Source organism: Octodon degus, unplaced genomic scaffold (assembly GCF_000260255.1).
Source record: "Octodon degus isolate 3935 unplaced genomic scaffold, OctDeg1.0 scaffold00002, whole genome shotgun sequence".
NCBI lineage: Eukaryota > Metazoa > Chordata > Mammalia > Rodentia > Octodontidae > Octodon > Octodon degus.
This window is the reverse complement of record NW_004524578.1, coordinates 13,159,354-13,172,228: the sequence shown is the minus strand read 5'-3', so window position 1 is coordinate 13,172,228 and position 12,875 is coordinate 13,159,354. Positions and strand designations below refer to the sequence as shown.

Below are 12,875 nucleotides of genomic sequence, written 5' to 3'. Positions count from 1 at the left end.
TCTGATCAAACAGTGAGCCACAAACAAAGATGCAAAATGAAAGGCTTCCCCTGATCATTCTCACCTCTAGCATTGTACATTCAAGGGAAAGAAGATGACAGCTTAGCTGAAAGTGACCCAGCCACCCCAAAGCTGCTCACTGGCACTGCTGCCCCCTGGGGAGCTCTGTGTGGTGTTCCCTGAGGTGCATAACTGTGTGCTGTGGTCTCTCAGAGTACTCTGGACTTCAGGAATGAGCAGATTGCTACAGGCCTGTAGGTGCAGACTGGCAGGGTCTTCCCAGGAAGATGAGGTAGAGCAAAGGTGGGTGGCCGGGCGCTGAGTCCTCACTGGCCTGCAGACCCAGCCTTCTGGGCCTCTTGTAGCATCCCCTAGTGCCAACAGTTTCTTCCCTACACATCTATAAAGGAGGGGCACCTGCTATGGATGAGTGAGAATCACCGTGAGAGCCTAGACTGCAACCTCACTCTCTCCCAGTTCTGCCATATCTCACCCCTCCCAGCCTCATTACCACACATGTGAAACTGTCACGCACTTCTACCTTGACAGCATTGTCCTGGGAACAAAAGCACAGCCAGCTGAAGACTGTTAATCATACCTGGGAGTGTGTGAGGGATTGAAAGAACTGGTGCTATTTCTGCAAAGATGCTCACTAATAACCTAGTGGCATATCTGACCCATGTTCGTCACTGGTTAGTACCAATGCTGTGACTTGGAATTGTCTGTAGAAGGCCTTAAAATTCATTCCTTGGAGTCCCGGATTGCACCGGGAGATGAGAAAGCCACCCCATTGGTATCCTGTGAGGTTTGTGCTCCCTTCATAAATATAGGCTTAATAAAAGAGGCTCCCCAAACTGGATGACTGCTGGGAGCCCCAGCCAGTGAGAGAGAGGTCGAGTGTTCCTCCAACAGGGCCAAGGGCCACTGACACAGTGCCAGGCACCAGACCTACTAGGATAAATCAGTCCCTCTCGCTGGCATGAGGGCAGCTGGGTGTAGGACACCCTCGCCCCAGTGATGATGACAGCATCCTTTCCAGATGCTTCTGGGTGACAGCTCTGTCTTAGAAGAGGTGCCAGTGACCTCTCATTATTCATCTCAGGGCATGCACAATCGAAGGATATGATTGGGCTGTCAAAGGTCTCCCTTTCCAGTGAAGAGCCACATAGCAGCCAAGTAAGACAGGCCAGGGTAGTGGACCTGCAGCAGCCAGTCCTAGGAGGTTCTCAAGACACGGAGGACAGGCACGAAGGCCTCTTCTCCCTGGATGGTGAGAGGGTCAGAGGTGAAGCTGCTGCAGCTTCAGGATGCTTCAATTACTGTTCAGCTGCTCATATCCTTGTTTGTTCCATTCAGTCATTATTTACTGATGCCCTACCAGGGGCTGGGATACAGCTGTGACCAAGGGCCTTATATTTTTGAGATTATGTTTGGAAGATGACAGGGGAAGGCAGATGAATGACAGCATAAGCCCTGGAGGGCCCGCCCTTGTGCTGGCAAGTGCTCCATTGCTAGATGGGTCCAGAACTCACAAACTGTGGCCCATGTGCATTCTGCACTTTAGATGTTTAATGATTCTGCATTTAGGATGAGCAACTATCAGAGGCAGTTGGCCCGCTAATGGCCCAGCCTCTGTCCCAGCAGGAGAGGTAGGCTGCGTCTCCAGAAGATTCCCCCAGAGCCAGAGCACAGCACCATGAGCGACTAAGCTAATCAACAAATCTTATGCGTGCCAGCCCGCGGAGAGGGCTGCCTGCTTACACCCTTTGTTCCCCCCACCCCGTGACATGAGTGTTGTTACCACGTGGCCATTTCCTCCAGAAGCACCATGCAGTGCTGCCTGGCGTTCCCAAAACAACCTCATCCGATCTACATCCCCGCAGCATACTATGCATTGATGGTACAAATACGCCTCAGAGTCACACATCAGAGGAATTACCGTGGCTCTCAAGAGTGACTGCATGTCACTATTTCTCACACGTGTTGCTTGAGCTTGCACAGAGTTTCTTCTTGTGCCATCAGTCTGTGTCCCCGGCAAGCTCCGCAGGCCCCTGAGCAGAGCAGTAGCTCTTCACCCTCTCCCCGAGGCTTCTCAAGCTCCTGCAGGCCTTTGGTCAGCCTGCCTGGAGGCATACAGACCTGGGTTCAAATCCAGCTCAGCCACTCCCCAGCTGAGTATGCAACCTTCAGCAGAGCCTTGTTGCAGAACAGCCAGGGAGTCCCCAGTGCATAGCGACTGTCATAGAGACATTGGGCAGAGCAGCAGCAGATGAGTAAGGGCCCCGCCTTGTGAAACTCCAGCATATCCCCTCAGCGGAAGCCTGCTGTCAAGCGCAGCTTTGCATCTCAGCCTTGAGACTTCTTTCAGGACCCAGCTGAGGCCCCTCCTGATCTTTTTTTTTTTTCCCTCCATAATTTTATTGAGAAACAAATAGCAATGAGACAGTTTCAAACCAAATTGGTAGGACAGTTTCAATAATTAACATGTTGCATACAGTCTTCCTAGTGGTTAATTGCTGTACAAGATGCGGACATGATATCCTATTTACAAACACTATTAGAACAAATCCCTCTATTCAGTAAGAGAATGTAACTATATATCTATCCTAACCATTTTGAATACACAGATACAAAATAGACATTCATCTATATCCCCTTTTTTTGTTTAGTTCTATCATTTGACTATTATAGGTGTGTGAACTCAGCAAAATATTCTAAAAGAGTCCAGTAGTCCATCATAGTATTGGGTCTAGATTTCTGGACTTAAGTGTAAACATAAGAATTATATAATTCTTTATGCCCTCCTGATCTTGCTGTTTGGATGACTCATCTCTCAGGGGCCCCTCCAGCCCCACCCTCTCCGCCTTGTCTAGCACTGTCCTTTGCCCACCTGCACAATCCTTTCTTCACCAGGACTGCCATGCCCCCCTAAATCTAGAAGATACTGGGGGTTTGCAGAATGGTTAGGGTATGGTAGACAAATAGATAATATTTGCACAATCTGGAATGCTAAATCTCAAGCTCACACTTTTATGTTTCATGCTAAGTCATTCTGGTGTCACTTGCCATGGGACACTGGATGGGCAGGACATGAGCTCTGTCCCTGCACCCTCAAGCTCCAGGCAGTCCCTGAAACATACTGGGAATGCTCCATGGCTGTCATTTCTTCCTGGGATCCCTTTTCCTCATGGGGCCCCCTCTGTGCTGGCCTCTCCTGCCCAGGACCCTCAGCCCCCATAGCCCCTCTGAGTACATGTCCCTGGGTCCCCGTATACATTAGCTGTATTACTCTGTCATCCACTTAGCCCCTGTAAAGCCCATTAGTGCAATACCAGGGTGGTCTGTCTGCTTCTTACCATCCATCTGAAGACTGGGGGTTCCCCAAGGGCAAAGTTTTCATTCATCTCTTCATTTCTGGAGTGCAGACACTTTCTTGCACCCGTGCATGAACACGCGCATGCACACACAACAGCCACTGACATTCCTCATCCTTGCATTATCGTATCAAATTCCCCCAGCCCTGTGAGGTATGGGTACTATCAAACAGGTGAGGAAACTGGGACTTAGAGATGGAAAAGCATTTGAGCCCTGGCAGAAGCTCAGTGGCTGAATCCTCAGCCAGAGCACTGTGCTCCCTCTTTAGACAGCAGCCTTTCTCCTAAGCACAGGCAGCACCACCAGGTTCTGATTTTCCAGAAGAATGCATTAGAGCTTTGGCTGTTGCCTGCTAGGGCACAGACGGACCCTAACACAGCAGGTCCTTGAACAAGGCTGAAGCTAAAAGGTGGGGGAGAACCAGCTCCCGGCCAGCACTGGTACATCCTGGCCTTCCAGTGGGTTTTGTAGCTAAGACAAATAGAACAGCACCAGAGATGTAAAACCCACAGGACAGTGGCAGGCTGAGCATGCCTGTGCCTCAGCCCTTCACACCGACGGCCAAGTCCACCAGGTAGCAGAGCCAGGGGACAGCTGAGCAGACCAGGCCTTGGGGCTGAAAGCTACCACCCAGGTCTGGGAGACAATCTGTGATTTCCAGCGCTCTCTCCCTCCCACTCTGTCCCCACCTTCAGTTCGAGGGACAAAGTTTATTGCTGGTCTCTGAGCCATGGACTAGGACTCCAGCGCTGAGTGTGGGGCATGGTTCCCCGCTTCCTCCACAGCTGGGACTGGACCCAGGCCTCCAGATTCACATCTAGTGACCTTTTTGCTCTTTCCTACTGGATCCACTACACTGCTAATGAAAGGACTAAGGAAGTTAGAACCAGCCTGAGACCCACATGACAAAAGCCCTGCCCATGTCTGATTGCTTTCTGCTCCATTTGCTTCTGGAATGCAGCACCCCCAGCTCCAGGGAGCCTCACTTTTACTGACATTAAAACCTGCCTGGGCCCTCTGTAGCCCCCACACTATACCATGCTCCCATCTTGAGTGCAACTGATTTCGCCACCTAAATCCCTCTGCAGCCTGTTCCTGCTCCTGCCCCGGTCCTCCTGCTCCATGGGCCATTAGAGCCCCACCACTCTGAGAGGATTGTGTTGCTCCCTGCTGCTGGGGGAGGGGAAGATAGAGGCAAAGCCCTTCCAGGTGGCCCAGGTACTTCCCACTACTACTGCCCCTGTTCCCTCCACGAAGGCCTCCCAGCCTCCCACCAGCCCTTGTCACCCCCTCGTCCCAGGACGCTGCTCTTGCTTCTCTTGCCTTACGTTCTGCTCATCCTCAGAGGTCAGCTCCTCATCATGTGTGAAGGTTGTCTCTGTCCTCCCAATAGAGGCATCATCTCTGCACGTGTAATTATTCACTTTCTGTATAAGCTCTATGGGCGCACAGACTTGAGCTGCTTTTGCTCAGCTCCTGGTACAGACCAGGCACTAAATCCCTGCTATTTGCTACGTGAAAAATAAACAGATGGGTGCCCACCCCTCTCCCTGCCCACTGCAGTTTTCTGCTTTCTTTAAAGCTCCCTTGTTGCTCCCCCAAAGGCTGTCAGGCAGGGTCTGCTCCTTCAGTCCAGGCTGCCGAATTGCAGCGGCTCTGCAAGCCCAGTTGCTGAGGCCCACTTGCCTCAGTAATGTTGAGTTTGGTTGTGCCACCTGCTGTCACCCAACAGCTGCCTGCCTTCTTGGTAAGGTGCACATCCCCCCTCTAGGTGGAACCCTGGCTTCCATGTCTCCACCAGGCCTCTTTCTTCCCTTACCAGGCAGCAGCCAGCTTCACCTTCATTCTTCTTCATTAGGAGCCTGAGCCTTCTGGCCCAGTATCACCATGAAGAGCCCAATGGAGGGAGAGTTCTTGTTCCACAGTGCATTTTACTGTGTGATTTGTCTTCAGAATTGTGTTTGCCCTCATGTTGATTTCTCATGAGGATCTTCTGTCTTGATTTTGTGGTGAAGGGGACCATCAGGACACCGAACCTCTTGGAATCCTGGGCCAGGTGAAGGTTTGTGTTCTAGGTTCCCAGAGACAAGTGGTCAGTCTCCTGATTATACTCTTATGGGTGTTGGTAAGGGCCTGCTGGGCACCAGTGCTGGGTGACTCTTTGTGGGAAGGTGCTCTTCAGGTGAAAGCTACTGAGATGAATTCATGAGAGGGCATGGAGTACATGCCAGATGCTCCGTTGGGGTTCCTGGAGCGATTGATGAATAAGTGAATGAATGAATGGATGGATGGATGCATGCATGCATACATACATGGACACATGGATAGATGGATAGATGAATAAATGGATGAATGAATGAGCTAGCAAGCAAGCAAAGGAAGTACCCAGAAGGAGAGGCATGCATGGGGTCCCCACCAAGGCCACATGGCAGAGTGGTTCCCCCACAGTTGTATTTACTGTCAGCTGACATGCTACAGGAGCCCATCACAGATAAACTGGGACACTCTCGACCCTGGGATGCTCTTGGGAATTCAGAGCGACCTTAGGGCATGCTTGAGGAGATAATCCTAGAAACCCTGGGTGTCACGATGGGCATTCGTATCAACCTGAGGACATTGTCTACTTCCTTTCTGAACTGTCCGGAAGTAGATTCTCACACTGGTAGAGTTCTATTTTTCACAAGCACTAGGTGCAGCCCGTGCTGCTGAGGTGAGGCGTGTTCCCCTCAACAGCATCCTCAGTGGCTGGCAAGAAGCAGTGCCAGTGGCTGTTTGCTTACGTAAGACCTTATTCCTCAGTGGCTTTCTCATTCCTGCCACTGACACAGAAAGATACAACACTCAGGTCTGAAGAAGGTGCCACTGCCTTGCGGGCTTCTTTGCCTCATCTCTACCATCTTAGAGCAAGGCTGTGCTTCCCACTTCCCACTCGGAGGGAAGGGAGTGACCAAGTGTCACGGGCTCAGAGCTGCAGTTTGCAAGATGCCAGTCATGCCCCTGCAAATGCCCCATTCTTGCCTTAAAGCGGCTCATGGGGATGGAGGGGCCCTGGGCTGCTTTGCTCTTGCACCTCGTTGGCGGGGTTAGGAAAATCTGGTGGTCTCCAAACCACCAGTAGTGGAATTTATGGGCTCTGTGTTGTCCTTGCCAGTCCCCACCAGCTGATGCCCAGGTTTCATTCCAAACAGTTGTTACCAGTGCTGACGGCATTTGTCCATTTAAGCCATAGGCTTCTCTGTACATAGGAAGCGTCTCTCTGACTACTGTCTTCTAAGACAGGTCAAAAGGACTCCTTGTAGCCATTTCCTGTAAATGTGCAAGGAGAAGGTGCCAGAAAGTTTCTTGGGGACAGGCTAGGGACAGGATCAGCTACGGTGATGAGACCACAGCAGCCTGAGGCCAGAGCCAGAGGCTGCCTGCCCTGGGAGCAGTGTGTCTCCAGCATTTGCTCACCTAAAGCCTCTTCTTCCCCATCCCTACCCAAAGCAATGGTATTGACAGCTCCAGGATGAGCACTGGAAACGAAGAAAAGGTGCAGTCTAGATTTCTGGTCCACCAGCAAAGAATCATTTTGAAAGACTGTAAGTAAGAGACTGTAATGGTATCCCTTCAAGTCCTGGGGATTCAGTCATTCATTTGCTCATTTACTAGGGTGTGGAATCTGCCTGGCATTCCTCACCATCTGCTCTATAGGAAGTGGTGCCCACATCAGATGATGGAGTGGCTCCTCCACAGGGAGAGGCAGGAGGACCCGGACAGGGCATGATGAAGAGGTGGCAGCTAACCTCAGACACACCAGGAGCCAACTCAGCGGCTGCGAAACATTCCTATTTGTCAGTAGGCTTCGTTTATTCCTAGGGTTCACTCTCCCTCTGATTCAGTCTTGGACCTCTGCCCTAGTATGCAACACCTTCATTTGTTCTTTCCGCCCCTCCCTCCCTCTCTCCTCCTCTTTTCCTCTTTCTGCTAGGATCTGATAGCTTCTGTTTCTCTCTCCCCAGCGCTCTCCCCCTTTCTGTTCTCTGGTGTCCCGTGCTTTGTGGTGTGTTTTTGTGGCATTTCAGCCTTCAGAACACAACTTTTAGTGATCTGAATCCCTATGAAAACCTGAAACTCAGAAGCACCGACTGTGGAATTCGGCTGACCTGAGCTGGAATCCACTTCATTTTATGTCTGCATTCCGGGCCAGGGCAGAGTTCACAGCTTCTCCAAGAAGCCTTGGCTTCCTCTGTCTGAAATGGTGACAAGGCTCCCTGATACCCTAATGGCTGAGGAGCCCCTAGCATGGTGCCCCCACCCTGCAACATGCTGGCGGCCCCACAGGCACAGGCTGCTGTTAGGATCACTAAGCAGCTGACACAGAGCTTCATCCCCCATTGTATTTCTAACAGAGATAACTGAAAGCAGTATTATTAAAGGCAAAGAAAGGCAAGTTATTTTCAGTAGAAAGACCAAATGCGCTGAGTAGAGTGGAATGGAATTGTCCCGGAGCTCCACAGTGGCCACTGCCTGGCGCACCCCCACTTTCCAGGAAGGACACTGGAGGACATTTGCTTCCTGACCTTCTGTCCTATGGCTTTGTCATCCGGAGGAGGGGCATCTCCTTGGGGACACTTGTCTCTAGCAGTACTTCTGGGCGCTCAGCCACCACTCACTGGCCTGGGCCACCGTGCCCCCGTGGCTTTTCTACTCTGTCACCAGTGAGGAGCCAGGCCTCCTCACTGCTGAGGCACACTGTGTGAGCTGCCAGGAGTTCCCGGCATGTGGGTCACTCTTATTTATGCTGTTTCCGAGTCTCACTGAGGCCCGTGTGCCAGGACCCTGGGCCACACGCTTCCTGCCCCAGCGCTCCTTCCATCACCTCAGCCATCTGAGGGGTGCAGTGATGTGCTCCAGGCCCAGTCCTACTGGGCCCCAAAGCCAGAACTTAGACCCCTAATAGTCTGGCTCTGTTCTCAGACATTAGTTTATGCACCTGCACTGAGAAAAACCTCTTAACTGCACAAAACTCTTCTTTGGCTTTCTTTCTCCTCCTTCCTCCCTCCTCCTCACCCTTCCCTCTCTCTCTTCTTTGAAGAAAAACACAGACAAAGCTCCAGATCCCTGCTGCCCTTCCAACCATCTCAAGTAGGGCTCTTATTTGTTTATTTATTTCTAAGAATTAAGCACCGCTTCTGATTAGCAGGGGTAGCCTGTGCGCTTAAGTCCCTTGCAAACCAAGAGCAGCAGCATAACTATCAGAATCAGGTCACATGCGTGGTGACAGGAGCCACGGTGGGACTTGCTGCGTGCTGCTCTCGCTGTGGGAGCCCCTCATCTTGGCCTCAGTTTCCTTATCTGTAAATGGGAGGCTAAAGTGGTAAGCTGGGGCGCTGAGGCATGGGCAAGCAGGCACGTAAGCAGGTGGATGCTATTGGCCACCTACAAGAGGCTCCACCAACGTGAGTCCTCTGGTGTCTCAGTTACTCTCCTCTCGTTGCTGGGACAAATACCCAACACCCAAAATGAAGGAAGGAAAGGTTTATTTAGCTCACAGCTACTGGAGGTTTCAGTCAACACTCAGCTGGCTCCAAGGCAGAGTGGCACATGGCAGAGAGCACCCTCTCATGGCGGGGACAAAGGACAGAGAGCAAACGGGAGGAGGATCGGCAACAATGGCTACAGAGAGCACGTCTGTCTCCCTGAAGTTGCATTCAGCCTATATGCCTCAGGCTGGGTGTAGTGCGCACTCGCATGATCCCAGCAGTATTAAAACCATAATCCCAGCCTTAATCATGAATTAATCTCAGACTCTAGAAGTCCCCACCCCATGACTGCAGGAGGCTTTGGGGGGACAACTAGGCATAAACCATAACATCGGGTGTCCCTAGATCTGTCCTTCTCCCTCCTTAAGGCCCCATAAGTTCACAAGAAGTCTTGATCTGGCTGGAGAGCCTTCTGAAGGCTTGCAATGGAAACCTTGCTTTCCCTAGAAAGTGCTCCCTGCTGCGGTACCCAGCTGTGCGCCATCCTGCCTGGGACAGCACAAGGCTCCCGATGAGAGTGGAAATGGTTTCCCCAGTGGGTGGGATTACATAATTCAAGACAGCCTCCCATGCAAGCCCCCACTTTCTAGGGGGAGTCAGGAGGTCAGGGGTAAGTGGCTGCATACGTTCTTTCCCAGGATGACCTCAGTGTGTCGGTTTGTCGGGGCCACCTGTGCACTATCACCTCAGAATTCTGTGGATATCACTGGACATTTGAATGAAAAATTTGGAAACACTGGTACATCCTTGGAATCAAGCTAATTTTATATTCCTCCTCAAGGTGGGGTATTGGCAGATACCAATAGGAAGAACTTTTATAAAGGAATCATCTTTTGAGAATGCTATCAGTCACTCCAATAAAATCAAAATAATAACCGCCTTGGGAAATGTGGGACAGGAGAAGAACATTGGCTTTGCTTGTAAAAGTTCATGCAAATAAATGCGCTGAGACTTCTCCAGGCTTTCAGCGCAATGCTTCTTGAACTTAATGATTTTCACATCTAATTCAGGGAGAAATTAGTCATTAGATATTAAGACAAAAGCAGCCAGACTCCTGTCTTGACAAGGAATCCCTCCTACAGGCGAAGAATTATCTCTGGAATAATTAAAATGCTTGCTGAAGTATAAAAATATTCCATTAACTGGAGTTGCCTTTGTTGAACAAAGATCTTTCCCCATCCCCAAACAAATGACAATGCAATCAAGGTCAAGAAGATAGAGGCCTAAAGAGACACAGTGGTTCAACTCAAAGCATTTTGGAGCCTGAGACGGACATTTTCAGTTGGAGCATCTTCAGCGGCAATCTAACTTGTGCCTGGTGCAGCGGTTGGGCTACTTGGTTTTCCAGAAGCTGCACCCTAACAAAAAAGATGAGTCTATAATGAAAGGGTGCTAGGGGCTCACTTCCCTGGAGTGTGTCCCTGCTGCCCTGTGTCACTGGCAGTGCTTCCAGAGGCCAGCTCCTTTAATCCCCAAGGAGTACTGCAATGGAGTTCTGTCTTCTTTTTCTGCTGGAGTACATAAGCAGGTAGCACTTTCGGGTTCATTTATTCCAAGGACATCCTGTGATTGTCCAATGACATTCAAACTATTCCCTCTATAGTGTTAAGTTCAGCAGTGCTAGTACAAGAAACCAGTCCTTTGTCACGAGCACGTTATCAAGTCACAGTGGGCCACTCGTTGTAACAGACTGGCCCTCACTCATCAACAGATTCATGATGCCAGACCCTTAGCTTCCAAAGAGATTTTGTGCATTGACTTCATTGTGCCCTCTGTTGACACCCCATGTACTCATCTTCTATATTTGTTAAACAATCCATATTTTTAAACACTACACAGTCAACAGTCCTCTAAATATTTGTATAATACTTAAAAATAATACAGTTTTAACAACGAACAGTTTAACATTTAAACTCACATTTTTAAAAGTAAACACTTCTGGGCATTTGTTTGAAATGATATTTCTAAAAAGCCAGATTGTCATAAATGTTTAATACCCTGTAAAGGAGAGACAAATCACACAGAAAGACCAGTGGGCTTAAAGTAAGTCAGGTTACAAGTGTATGAAAACCAGGGATCGAAAGTTGTTTACCCTCTTTATTCTTATTCAGATCCTCTTTAGCTTTGGTTTCATTATTATTTGTGCATTTACTTAATCCCAGCATCTTCTTCCCAAGGCTGTGGTAGATCCACCCCAGGACAGCCGAGGCAACACGGCTGGTGAAGGTGCAGCTGCGGCTCAGCTGGGATGTGGGAGTTCGTTGCCCAGTTCGTGTCTTGTGCATCCACTTATCCCGCTTAGCCTATTTCCGTGGCTAGATTCCTTTCCTTATGTCAAAGAACCTTACCTCCCTATGCATTATTGAGATTTTCATTTTTGAAACCTGGTATCTTTCCCAGAGATGATACATTTTAAGTTTTGTGTATCTGCCAGTTCCTGGTCCATTGTTCTGTCAGTGTGATTTATTGAGCTTGTCTGTTAACATTATTAAAAACTTATGTATCTTCTATTATTATTTTATTCTAATTAGTTGGGCCATTTAGAGGTTCCATCTCCTAGGAGATGCGATTGAGCCTGGGTAATGAGCTTTCTCCTTTAGGACGGCTGGCTAATTCATCACCTTGGAATGTGGAGCTCGTCTACCTGCCCACCTGTTTATTTGGAACGGATTCATTTTTCTAAGACTTGATACAGAACCTTTCTCACCTGAAAGGCTGGGTCTAATGTCTCCCACCTACAGAAGTAAAAATGAGGGCACCACATGCCTAGTCTCCTCCATCATCATGGTTTTAGTGGAACAAAGGTATCCTAACTTTAGCCACTGGGTCGCTACCTTTACAACTTTTACCTTACTTCCACACTACCTGTGCTATGATTTGTTATTATTTACACCATACTTTATATCTGTTTACTTGTTGAAACCTAGAATGATCATGGGCCATAATGTATGATATATCAGCTACCTCCCAGCTTACATTTTTGTAAATATAGTCGGTACTCTGTGTGCAGAGGCTACTGCAGCCACAGGTCCAACCTCAGCCCATCCACAGTTGGCTGGACTGAAAATACTTGATAAAAAACTGCATCTATACTGAACATGTATAGACTTTTTTCCTTTTTGTTCTCTAGACAATATAATACAGAAACTACTACTTACGTAGCTTTTATGTTGCATTTTACAACGTAAGTAATCTAGAGATGGTTTAAAGCACACGAGAGAATATGCATGAGCTACCTGTAAATCTGATAGTATTTTATATTAGGAACTTGAGCATGCGTTGATTTGGGTACCCAAGGGGGGCACTGTTCTAGATACAGAGGGGTAACTCCACCTTAAAATAAAGGCATGCGTGTAGGCGTGACAAGGTTGTCCTTGTACAATCCAAGCTCTCCTGTGGCCCACCCAGACACATCCTACACTGTCACTGAGAAGCTGAAGACGGGTGTGCCAAGGATTCTAACTGGTAGAAATATCAGTTTGTGTGCTGGTTTGTAACAGATCTTTTTCTAACCTCATTTTTAAAAGTACATGTGTAACAGGAAGTGTTAGTGGCTTAAGAAAGCATAAACTTTAAGAAAACTGGAATCTGTTAAGTGTGAGCAAGTCAACACCCTTGCTCTCTGGCTCTGTTGGTATCTGAAGCCCTGAATCCTTTCTCCAGAGCTCTGGGCCTGGGGCTGGGGTGGGATGGGAGCACTACCTTGAGGCTGGACTGGGGGGTGAGGAGGGGCTGTAGGAAAAGCAGTACTGTAGACAGGAGCCCCAGGCACAAGTCGTGTGTGGGGAGGAGCTGAGCTTGGAGGGAGAAACCACAGGAGCCAGCAGGGCCGGGCAGAAGAGAGGGGTGCAGTTGGGAGCAAGATCGGGTCAGTGAGGGCAGACAGGGAACCAGGGCAAATGGGCGGGTTGCAGCCACAGTGGGGCTTGGAGCATTATTTTCACTGGCTTCCATGCAGGGGATGACTTAGCAACA

General features: G+C 49.3%; 1 protein-coding gene across 2 annotated transcripts in view; it reads left to right on the top strand.

Annotated features, from left to right (window-relative positions):
* The window catches only part of Slco3a1 (solute carrier organic anion transporter family member 3A1), a 304,843-nt gene that overhangs the window by 244,080 nt on the left and 47,888 nt on the right, over positions 1 to 12,875 (top strand). The window lies entirely within an intron of this gene.